The sequence below is a fragment of the Entelurus aequoreus genome, linkage group LG04 (genome assembly GCF_033978785.1).
Source record: "Entelurus aequoreus isolate RoL-2023_Sb linkage group LG04, RoL_Eaeq_v1.1, whole genome shotgun sequence".
Classification (NCBI taxonomy): Eukaryota; Metazoa; Chordata; class Actinopteri; order Syngnathiformes; family Syngnathidae; genus Entelurus; species Entelurus aequoreus.
In genome coordinates, this window is record NC_084734.1 from 23,854,041 (window position 1) to 23,867,028 (window position 12,988).

A 12,988-nucleotide genomic window follows, 5' to 3' on the forward strand; every position below is an offset into this window, starting at 1 on the left:
ACAAGTATAACCCATTTATCATTATTTATTTATTCATTTACTGGCAGCGATATTTTGGTGTGTCCAGATATGACCTTAGGTAGGAAATTATTTTCTAGTGCGCTGGGGACTAATTATGGCTCTTAGCCTCATCACAGCTTATAACAGTGGGGTCTCTGGCAGAATCCTTAAAAAGAAAATACAGGATCCAGACCGTGATCCGGGTCTCCACCAAAATCTAACAATCTGTTCTTTATCTGGATACCCACCTTGTGGGAATATATGATCAAAATCCGTTTGAGCTGTTTCCAATTTTTGCAAATGCACTAAAATCAACAAAAATATAACCTCCTGGGCAGAGGTAAATATGTAAACGTGTCTAAGAAGTATCCATGTTGCATATTGTATGCCAGATACACAATGTCATTACATTGCTCTTTTGTCGAGTAACCCCTGACTGCAGCCTGCAGATCGAGGAGGGGCTTATTTTCCCTCAATGTGGGCTGGTCCAAACGTTGAAGCAGGAAGCCGGATGACGTATTTCCGTCTGAGTCCATACTACTGCGCGCTTTTCTGCCTTGAGGTAAGTTGCCGCTCTCTGACTACCTTTAACCGCGAAAGCAACCCGGTTTCGAAACGAATAAATACCAACTTCGATATTGTACATTATAAACTAATGTAATATTCTCTAAACCACATTGGTAGAATATGTTTCGTGAAACATTGAAATCTGATTAAAATTTTGCTTTTCCCCTCCAGATTTGCCAGTATATTTTGTCTACATCCTACCACAGCTCGCACACGCACACTGCACCACGACATTGCACCACATAACACACACATTACAAAACCAACAGTTCTTTTAAGAACCCCTGACTGACTGTCTGACTGACTGTCTGTGTCCTGCAATGCTTAAAAACATTATATTTCATATCCTGGTTTATAAAAACAGTAACTAATGAGCTATATTTGTGTGTATTTCTACCCTAGAGTATGTTTGAGAGAAATAAAGAAGGTAATCAATAAATCATTCATTTGAATTAGAGTATGATAAGGCATAATAACAGGATTTGAATATCACCATTTAATGCATGGCCTTACTTTTTGCATAGTGCATTACATTTTTATGTTGGAATTCTGCGTTGACAATGATCAAAATAAATGTAATGAAATACATTCATTTATTCATTCTTTGTGTCCATTTGTTACCCACAGCTATTTTGATTGACCTTGTGTTGCCTTCGTACGTGTGTGTGTGTGTGTGTGTGTGTGTGTGTGACAGGTGTCCCACTGCGGTACCCCCCGCAACATGGAGCCCCACATCCTGGGCTGGAGACCTCTCATGCTCTCCGTGGTCAAGCTCAGGTTGATTTACTTCCTCTTCCTGAGGCCATCCCTGATGACGTCAATGTGGTAAAAAAGATCAACATTTCAGTGTCAATTTCAGATGATAAAAGTTATGTTTTAGCAGGGGTTTAAGTGATGCTGTGCCTTTTAATGTTTATTCTTTTCCCCTCTGATCTATAGAGACACATTAGTATACTTTTGGATGGTGATACACCAAACATTAATAACATCACCAACAGTGAACTGTTCCACTGTCCCTACTGTAAATACGTGGGTAAAAAATATAAGGTTGACAAACATATAAAAGGCCATTCGTCAGTGAAACACAAAGGTGCTTATCTAAAATATTACACAAATGAATTAATTTGTATTTTTTCACAAGTATGAATCTTACTCCCTTAATTCCTCTCTTACAGGGTTCACAATAATCAAGTATGGATTAAGTTGTCGGACGGCAACACATTTTCATTGTTGCTATTGTGCAGCAACACTAATAAATCGATTGCAATTGGTAAGGCACCTACAAATACACCAGGAGGAGGTGCAAGCTGCAGCCCCTGCACAGCTCCCTGTGGCCCCCGCTCAGTTCCCTGTGGCCCCCGCTCAGCTCCCTGTGGCCCCTGCTCAGTTCCCTCAGCTCCCTGTGGCCCCCGCTCAGCTCCCTCAGCTCCCTTTGGCCCCCGCTCAGCTCCCTGTGGCCCCTGCTCAGCTCCCTGTGGCCCCCACTCAGTTCCCTCAGCTCCCTGTGGCCCCCGCTCAGCTCCACAGCTCCCTTTGGCCCCCGCTCAGCTCCCTGTGGCCCCCACTCAGTTCCCTCAGCTCCCTGTGGCCCCCGCTCAGTTCCCTGTGGCCCCCGCTCAGCTCCCTGTGGCCCCTGCTCAGCTCCCTGTGGCCCCCACTCAGTTCCCTCAGCTCCCTGTGGCCCCCGCTCAGCTCCCTCAGCTCCCTTTGGCCCCCGCTCAGCTCCCTGTGGCCCCCACTCAGTTCCCTCAGCTCCCTGTGGCCCCCGCTCAGCTCCCTGTGGCCCCCACTCAGCTCCCTGTGGCCCCTACTCAGTTCCCTCAGCTCCCTGTGGCCCCCGCTCAGCTCCCTGTGGCCCCCGCTCAGCTCCCTGTGGCCCCTGCTCAGCTCCCTGTGGCCCCCACTCAGTTCCCTGTGGCCCCCACTCGGCACCCATTGGCTCCTGCAGGATGTTCCACAGCCACTAAAGCATCAAGTAAGCTCAATAAATTCCGTTGTCCTCATTGTAAGTTGATTTTAAACAAAAGAAACTTCAAAACACACTGCATGAGAAAACACAGCAACCTCCTTGGGACGATAACGAAGGACAGATTTTTGGCCTGTCAGTGTATCGATGCTACACATGGTGTGTTTGCAGTTGAAAAATCTTTTTGTGGTCCTGCAACACCCATACATGTAATCAAGAATATATGGGGGCCAGCACAGAAGATCATCTGTGAGGTCGACCAGTGTTGTTTGAATGCTGACTTTGCTCAAAGGAGCGGGATGTTGCCTTTCGAGTGCCACCACATCCAATCATTATTGTATTGCCCACGCACTGACGGTCAAACCGTGACACTACCAGGTGAGGCCTTGGAAAGAATGGTGGAAAACAAGTGGTTTGGTGAGGAGCGTAAGGCCGGCCTCTTGCGTTGCCAAAAAAATGCTGATGCTGAGGGTGTGCCTCTGTCTGTGCACCTGACTGTAGGTGGTCCACCATCTAAATTTCATATATCCGTTTATGAAAAAAGGGTAACATACTACAGCAGGTTGGGAAGAGTTATTGTGGCATATGATGCAAAGCAAAACACCTGGCATTGTCCCTGCTCTAAAGCGAGACAATCCTGTATCCATAAAGCTGTTGCTAAAGGGCATCTGTTTGTAACAAAGAGGGAGCTTTTTAGGAAGGTGAAGAGCACAGAGGAAGAGACACTTAATCCTACCGAGATCAGCACAGTCCAATACGACAGCGACTCTAACGAGGACAGTTATCCACCAGATGACAGAGAAATTGCAAGGATGCTTAAATACCTCCTCAACCACAAAAAGCTCCCGGCAAATATACCCCAGGCTCTCATAGAGCAGTCGAGAGAGGGAAGAAGAGATGACAGCTTTCCTAAGCACCTTATCCCCAGTGAAACAAAGTGTGTAGAATGTGAATACACACTCTGTGAACAGCTGATAACAGCGAAAGGCAAGATCCTGACAAGCACAAGTGTAGTTGAAGGTTAGTACCATCACAGGTCTTTCTATTGTGTTAATGGGTGACATAATTTATATGTACATTAAAAACAGAAAAAAATGTTTCTACTAATCTCAAATGACATAAAAGCAATAATCATGATCTTTGGTTGGACTGTGTTTTTAGGAATATCAACATACAGGAAATCATGCCTGAACTGTGGCATGATTTACAGATACCAGGAGTGGAAGGAGGGTATCCACAACTTTGATGACCACATCATCCTGTCTCTGCACTTGTGCCTGATGGTCAGGAATGCACTACAGGTACTCTCTCTCCCTCTCTCTCTCTCTCTTGCTCTCGCTCTCTCACTCACTACCTCACATACCCACCCATACATACACACACAGACGAAAAAATGTGGGGCAAATAATCATGTCAACGGGACTTAGATGTGCTTTGCTACCGCAAGCATACTAATAATAAGATATACTTGCTTGTTCCACTTTTATTAAAATGTATTCATTACAGTTAAATCCTGTAAAATAAAAGACAATTGAAGATGCAACTCTTACAAAATATATTACTTTTATTTTGAAATGTTACAACATTGGAATACACCTGTTTCTCATAATTTTCCAGACCCATACAGCTATCAGTAAAGTGATAGAAATTATAGAGAAAACGGAAAATGTGTCCTTTCCAAACAAGGAAAGAGTTCTGCAGGCATACCTCCACTTTGAGGCCCTAACCGACCATGAATACACGTACAGTTGTGTGTCATGCGGAAACAACCCAACAGTTGTTGTTATGGACCTCCACAGAAAAGGCGTTTTCAATATGCCAGGTGAGTTATACTGTTATTTCACATATTTTAGCTTCATTGTTTGTATAGCACCTCATCTGTCTCTGAATTGTGTAACATCATATTACCCATGCCCTTGAATAACGCTGCATCAAATGTCGTGTTCAGAGTGTTTTTTTAGTGATTGAGCTATGAATAACAAACTATTGTTTTAACAGTGAGTGACATCCCAAGCCCACCTGAAGGCTATGATGGTAATGTTGACTGTGGCCACAGAAATGCTCAGTCGGGGATTAATCCCATGTAAAATTGCAAAGCCCCAAAAATGAATGGAGATGATAACTTTGATGATGATGAAAAAATGAATGAGGAGCGGCTCACAGATGAGCTTGTGAACTTGAAGGTGAATGAGTTGATGAAATATGCCAAATCCACTTCTTTATGCTAACAAAAAATATGATTATGCTATATTAACAATATCAACTTCATTGCATGTTCACAACAGGTACAGGAGGTCAGGGCACTGTGCAAACAGTGTGGTGTGGATGATAACGGGTCCAAGGTAGATATGGTCATGAGACTGTCTGACAAAATGTCTAATAGAGTCACCTACAACAAGGTGTTTGAGAAAGTGTGGGGTGCTTCTGCTAAGTGAAATGATATGGAATGTTTAAGATGATTTCACTTTGTTATACATTGTTGTGTTAAATACATTACTTATCATTATGCAGTAGGTTAGCTATACATGCTCCTAATGTCAGTTATTACTGTTTTTTTCTGTTTCACAGGTGGTTGGGCAGTTATCACTTGCCCATGTGGAGTTGTGTTTTCAGTAAAATTCAACTTTAGAGCAGAGAGTCCACGTGACTTTGTGGATCTCTTGCTGTCCTGGAAACACCTCCCCAATGTGGCTGTATATGATTATGCCAGGGGTCTGGCACTGCATGCCAACCGCAGGCAGCCAGGAATATTTGCCCCTTTTCAGGGAAGGTTACTGGATCCCACCCCAGAGAACGTGAAGCAGGCCTCAGAGGGAAAGGTCCATGTCAACTTGCCTTGGCTGAAATTTAAAAAAAAGCCAGCTGACAAAGATGGTCACCCTCTCACTGGATCCTCACAGCATTTTGCTTTGAACGATTTGTTCCACCAGGGAAACAGCAAAGACCAGTGTGAGGTTCTAAGAAAGCTGGAGCTTGTGCCTGAACTTGCTGGTCTTATTAACAGCCAGTGTGCGGAGCAGCTGTTTTCAGGGATGAGAAAAAACAATTACTTTTTAAATCAGACAACCCCATCAACACACATTTTTCTACAAAGAAACATTCTCCACCATTACAACATGGCAAGGAACCAAAAAATCAAAAATCAGTACAGCAAGATTGTCCCTCCAGATGTTTCATTGCAGTTTGACAGCCATGGAAGGGTAGTCTTAGGTATGGGATTGAATCATTATGCACATTTGTCATCCTTATCTACTTTAGACAATTAAGTTTGTTGCATGTTTTCCTATAGCTCACTCCCCATCAGCCGTGATGTCAACTGGGTCATCAGTGAATGAACAAGAGGAGTCTCAAGAGTGTGAGTCATGGCTCTATTTTGCACATCATTCAAATGAGAAATGTGACATTTCACACTTAATTTTATTTTTCGGTTGTTGCTTTCTACACTAGTAAATGATGACAGTGAGCAGAGACCTCATGGAGACTTCCCTAGTCTCCACAAGTTTTCAGCAAACAGAGCATACTGGGGACAGAAACTCCAAGACAGCCAGGAACAACTGGTAAAGTTAACTATTGTGCCACTGTGAATGTCACTCATATAATCATACATGTATAAAGACTTTGTTTTCTTCCACTAGCTGTCTCATGTCTTGGATGAGACCAAAAGTCACACTCAGCACCTTGCAATGGTGAATAACATCATCCTGACCCGCTTTGACTTTTGGACTCTGGGTTTGCAGCGGGACATGGAGGGAACGGTAGGCATACAGAATATGCTGTGCTGATATGGTTTATGTAATATTTTTCAAAATATTTCAATAATTTGCGTTTATGTGTTCTACTAGATTCTGAACTCTTGTCTCAAAATGATTGAGAAGGTAGTGTAGCTCCTGTGAAATATTTAATTCAAAATTATTGGATAGTCTAGTTCAATAGTCAATATATTTTGACAGTAAGAGATTGCGCAAACTTTCTTTGTTATAGCGGGTAGAGAACCTGTTTGCTGCAGACAGCTATGTCATTTCCTCTTGGTTCCCACCATCATCAAGGAACCCCATGGATCACCTTCCGGTAATTTGTTTAAAAGTTTTGCTCTATTGAGTGAAGTTTGAGCATTTAATATTCAGCTATTGTTGTCTTTTTACAGGATAATGCAGCCAGTCTACAGTGGATTATTCTCCCAGTGTTCGTACCTGGACATTGGACACTCTGTGTAAATACCTTTATATTTTCTTCCTTTTTTCTCTTTACACAACAAGTTGCTCATTGCTGATTTTAATGTTTTTCTATAATTAAATTCCTGTCAGCTCTTTTGGGATTCCAGGAACATTACACAACTCACTGCAACTGGTTATATTTGAAATTGAATATTTAACAGATACTGAGGCCACAGGCTAGGGAGATTTTCTTCCTAGATTCCCTCTGGGGCAGCGGTTGGAGAGATGAGAATAGAACCAGTCTATTCAGGTTTTTAGGGCACCTCACATAATCCTGGACAGTGGTAGTTCTGTTTGAAACCACTTGTCCTTTGTTTGTTTTAATTAATGGTTCTGTTTTTATTTGATCTAAAATATTCCATTCCATATTCCAACTATTTTGATTCCTTAAACAGATGGAAACAGAACTATTAATCTTTTTTGAGACGGGTAGTTCTGTTTAAGCCTGTTATGAAAACTTTTTTATTTGAAGTTCCAACCTCTTCCTTATTCAGTTCCAGCTTTGTTCCAAGCGTTTATGCATGTCTTTCAATCAAAAGTTGATTGAAGTTGAGTGACTTTTATTTGGCTTATTTGTACAGACACGTTGCTCACAGCCTCTCTTCTGGCCCCTGGAGAGAGCTTGGTGTGAATGATGTCCAGGTGAGACATTACATAAGAGCATTTGCTAACTTTTTACTATTTTCTTGCCATACTTTTCTTAAAATACATTGTTCACACCTCAGGGCCTAACCAAGCAAGGGTGCTCCAACAACTGTGGCGTGTTTGTTTTGATGGTAAGACCAAATCAGCATGTTATAGCATTGCTGTTGTCTGTAAAAATGTTTGCTTGCTACATTAAAACCACATTAATTTGTATTGAAAAATGTATCTTTGGGAATACGCCTGACATTATATTAACCAGTACCTCTTGACTTACAGTACACTCTGTACATTGTAATGGGGGCCAAATGTGATTTCAGAGAGGTTTGTGTAAATCGTGACACATTATGCTTAGTGTACAAGGTGTTATTTTTTTACAACATATTAACATCTTCCTGCATTTCCTTCTTCAAAGGAAAACATGCTGCAAATTAGGAGATGGTGGTGTCTCGCTCTCCTGCAGAACTTCCCCATGCCGTAAGTGCCCTGAATATCCCAAATCACAAAAAAAATGTTTTACTCACGGTCAACAGACCAACATGAATGTTTTCATAGTGAATGTATGTTGTCATTAAATCACTAAGGTCTGAAGAAGACCGATTGCAGGACAGAAAACGGCGACGAGTGCAAGGAGGGCTACAGGTGAGAGGTCATGTGATTAATTAGTCTTGTAGTCAACTATTGCTAGACTAAAGCGTAATTCCTCCACTTATTTCAATTACCTTAGTTTTAAATCTTGCATTGTTATTGTGCCTATAAGAACCGCAATCTGTTTCCTTTCTAGACAGTGGAAAATGAACAGAACTGGAAACAGGGAACAGGGTTGCTTGTTATGGGCCAGAAAAATACCTTGATACTTGCCATTGTTAAACATTTATGGAAGCTTAAGGAATGTATTTGGCTAGGCTAAAACCATTTTTTTTTCTTTACAGATCAAACATTTTTAGCCTGGGGTGAGAAATAAAATCAATGATGCAAAGTCTTCTGTCTTTGGTTTATTTGACTTAGCTAATATAATTGCGTGTACAAATTTTCTGTCTTTGGTTTATTTGACTTAACTAATATAATTGAGTGTACAAATTTTCTGTCTTTGGTTTATTTGACTTAACTAATATAATTGAGTGTACAAATCTTCTGTCTTTGGTTTATTTGACTTAACTAATATAATTGAGTGTACAAATTTTCTGTCTTTGGTTTATTTGACTTAACTAATATAATTGAGTGTACAAATCTTCTGTCTTTGGTTTATTTGACTTAACTAATATAATTGAGTGTACAAATGTTCTGTCTTTGGTTTATTTGACTTAACTAATATAATTGAGTGTACAAATCTTCTGTCTTTGGTTTATTTGACTTAACTAATATAATTGAGTGTACAAATTTTCTGTCTTTGGTTTATTTGACTTAACTAATATAATTGAGTGTACAAAATAATATGTCTATACTCTTATGGAAATGCTATAGTTTATATATATATTTTTTAAAATTGTTTTTTCATGGTAAAAAAAATACATTTGACAAGTTAAAAGTAGGAATGTCTAAGTATATCAAATACATGAACCTTTTTCCATACTATGGTTTATATATATTTTTTTTTAAATTGTTTTTTCATGGTAAAAAAAAACACAATAATAGTGTAGAATCAATACAGAAAATAATAAAGATAATAAAAAAGGAATAAAACTACAAAAAAGATGGCAGATACATTTGACAAGTTAAAAGTAGGTTTATTGACGTTTGAGAATGTGCTGCCGGATCTCCGCCACCAGATAGAGCCCCCGTGGTAAATAAAAAATACATTTGACAAGTTAAAAGTAGGAATGTCTAAGTCTATCAAATACAATAACCTTTTTATATATTTTATATATTATATATATATTTTTTATTGTTTTTTCATGGTAAAAACAATTCATTTGACAAGTTAAATGTAGCTTTATTGACGTTTGAGAATGTGGTAAAAAAAAAATACATTTGACAAGTTAAAAGTAGGAATGTCTAAGTCTATCAAATACATTAACCTTTTTATATATTTTATATATATTTTTTTATTGTTTTTTCATGGTAAAAATTCATTTGACAAGTTAAAAGTAGGAATGTCTAAGTCTATCAAATACATTAACCTTTTTATATATTTTATATATTTTTTTTAATTGTTTTTTCATGGTAAAAATTCATTTGACAAGTTAAAAGTAGCTTTATTGACGTTTGAGAATGTGTTAAAAAAAATACATTTGACAAGTTAAAAGTAGGAATGTCTAAGTCTATCAAATTCATTAACCTTTTTATATATTATATATTTTTTTTTAATTGTTTTTTCATGGTAAAAACAATTCATTTGACAAGTTAAAAGTAGCTTTATTGACGTTTGAGAATGTGTGCTGCCGGATCTCCGCCACCAGATGGAGCCCGCGGGCGCCCGCGGGCTCAACGTTGAGACCCGCCCACATTGAGGGAAAATAAGCCCCTCCTCGATCTGCAGGCTGCAGCCAGGGCCACTTGGTTTTGTCTGCCAATGAATGATTTATAAATGTGCTATCAAAAGATGGCAGAGGATAAATGGAGAGAAATACATAAATATAGAGAGGGATTGGGGAGGCTTTAGCATTGCCTTCCTCTCTGAATTTGTCTTAATGGGTTTTAGAGCATTCACTCATCCACAGCTGTGGTTATGGTATAGGGCCTATACCATAACCACAGCTGTGGTACTCAAAGCGCTTTGACAGTATTTCCACATTCACCCATTCACACACACATTCACACACTGATGGAGGGAGCTGCCATGCAAGGCGCTACCAGCACCCATCAGGAGCAAGGTGAAGTGTCTTGCCCAAGGACACAACGGACGTGACTAGGATGGTAGAAGGTGGGGATTGAACCCCAGTAACCAGTGACCGTATTGTGGTGGTCTGCACTCTCCACATGCTTTTCTAGTTTGTTATGTAGTGTTTTGGAAACTTACCTACTGTAATACAACTTAATCTGTTGTAATGCATGCCAAAAAACAACAACAAAAGGCACGGTATCAAAAGAGGGAGGGCAGAGACAGATTCATTCTCTTCACCTGGCTTTATGTCCATGTCAAAGCACAACCCGCCTCATTTTGGTAACCATGTTGGGCGACTGGATTGTTCAGACTGGTTGGAACAAGTTGCACAAAGATGAGGTAGCTGTGGTTTGAGATGCTGATATGTTTGACAGACTTAGGTCTGGTGGCCAGAAATAATTACTCTAGATCAAAAAACATTTAATGTGGTAATAATTCATTTACTCTGAATCCAGCATCACATTTTGGATGAACATGCCATCTTCAACTTGCTATCAAAAGAAACATTTGTAATAAGAAGGTCCACAAAGGAACAGAAGAGTCATTGATTTAAGGCACACAATTGGGGAAATGACAAGTCAAATTCCTGAACAGAGGTGAGAAAAGAGGCCAAATATCCTAACAGTATTTAACAGTATCAAGAGGATTTACCTTTGAACAAATTCCAATGTCCGAGCACCTTCCTCTTGGTATTCCGAGTTGAACACATAGTAGGTAGCAAGAAGGGCAGCAAGCCCTGAGATGAAGTAGGTTGGACGCCTTCGCAGATGACATCACCTTCCATGCTGATCATCCAACATTTTATTGTGACTTTTTCACCAGCAACTGGTACAGTAAAGAAATGCAGTTTATGTTCCTAAACAGTATCCAATATGGGTAGCATTTTAGAGGTATTTGGAATGGCCACCTCACACCCAAGAATAAATCGCTCTCTCTTTACTCTGTTTACATCTAGTCTCCTAAGGTGTACTGCTGCAAATCATTACTTTCCAATGTTCGGAATGACAAAAACAACAATGCTACTAATACATCCGCAGGAGAGCATAGTATACAAAGGTTTAAGACAAACAGACTTATGTTCTGCGCTCCATGAGACACTTACCCAGCAGTATCAGTCGTGGACTGGTCGGGAGGGTCATCGCTGCAGTGTAGAAAAAATCAGGCGACAGGCTGGGGTGGCAATTCTTGTTGCCCCCCCCGGCTCAAAGCCTGCATGTTGGACTTTAACACAGTAGACAAGATGGTAGCTTCCCTCCGCCTTTGTGTTGGGGGTCGGGTCCTGACTGTTGTTTGTGTTTACGCACCAAACAGCAGATCAGAGTACCCACTTCTTTGGATTCCCTTGAGGGAGTACTGGAGAGTGCTCCCTCGGGTGATTCCCTTCTTCTGCCGGGGGACTTCAACGCTCATGTTGGCAACGACAGTAAAACCTGGAGAGGCGTGATTGGGAAAAATGGCCACCTGAACACAAGTGGTGCTTTGTTATTGGACTTTTGTACTCGTCACGGATTGTCCATAACAAACACAATGTTCAAACATAAGGGTGTCCATATGTGCACTTGGCACCAGGACACCCTCGGCCGCAGTTCAATGATTGACTTTGTAGTTGTGTCATCGGATTTGCGGCCTCATGTTTTGGACACTCGGGTGACGAGAGGGGCAGAGCTTTCTATCCATCACTACCTGGTGGTGAGCTGGCTCCGATGGTGGGGTAGGATGCCGGACAGACCTGGCAGGCCCAAATGCATTGTGAGGGTGTGCTGGGAACGCCGAGCAGAGTCTCCTGGGAACGCCTAGCAGAGTCTCCTGTCAGAGAGAGTTTCAATTCCCACCTCCGGAAGAACTTTGAACATGTCACGAGGGAGGTGCTGGACCATTTTCCGTGCCTCTCTTGTCGAGGTGGCTGATTGGAGCTGTGGCCTCAAGGTGTTTGGTGCATGTCGTGGCGGTAATCCTAGAACCCGCTGGTGGACACCAGCAGTGAGGGAAGCCGTCAAACTGAAGAAAGAGCCTATCGGGGGGGGGGGGGGGGGGGGGATCAGTGCACTGTCAACACCGTGTATGGTGTGCTGCTGACCTCTACTGCGGCTGTTGTGGATCGGTGGAGGGAATACTTCGAAGACCTCCTCAATCCCACCAACATGTCTTCCTATGATTAAGCAGTGCCTGGGGAATCTGTGGTGGGTTCTCCTATTTCTGGGGCTGAAGTTGCTGAGGTAGTTAAAAAGCTCCTCGGTGGCAAGGCCCCGGGGGTGGATGAGATCCTTAAGGCTCTGGATGCTGTGGGGCTGTCTCGGTTGACAAAAATCTGCAACATCGCGTGGACATTGGGGGCGGTACCTCTTCATTGGCAGACCGGGGTGGTGGTTTCTCTCTTTAAGAAGGGGAACCGGAGGGTGTGTTCCAACTATCGTGGATCACACTCCTCAGCCTTCCCGGTAAGGTCTATTCATGCTGGAGAGGAGGCTACGCCGGATAGTCGAACCTCAGATCCAGGACGAACAGTGTGGTTTCCGTCCTGGTCGTGGAACTCTAGACCAGCTCTATATTCTCGGCAGGGTCCTTGAGTGTGCATGGGAGTTTGCCTAACCAGTCTACATGTGCTTTGTGGACATGGAGAAGGCATTCGACCGTATCCCAGGAAGTGCTGGGGGAGTGCTCAGAGAGTATGGGGTATCGGACTGTCTGATCGTGGCGGGTCGCTCCCTGTATGATCAGTGTCAGAGCTTGGTCCGCATTGCCTGCAGTAAGTCGGACCCCTTTCCAGTGAGGGTT

At 41.8% G+C, this 12,988-nt stretch overlaps 1 pseudogene; it reads left to right on the plus strand.

The window, feature by feature from the left end:
- The first annotated feature begins 2,613 nt into the window (after positions 1-2,613).
- On the plus strand, positions 2,614-8,113 carry LOC133649173 (uncharacterized; annotated as a pseudogene).
- The last annotated feature ends 4,875 nt before the right edge of the window (positions 8,114-12,988 follow it).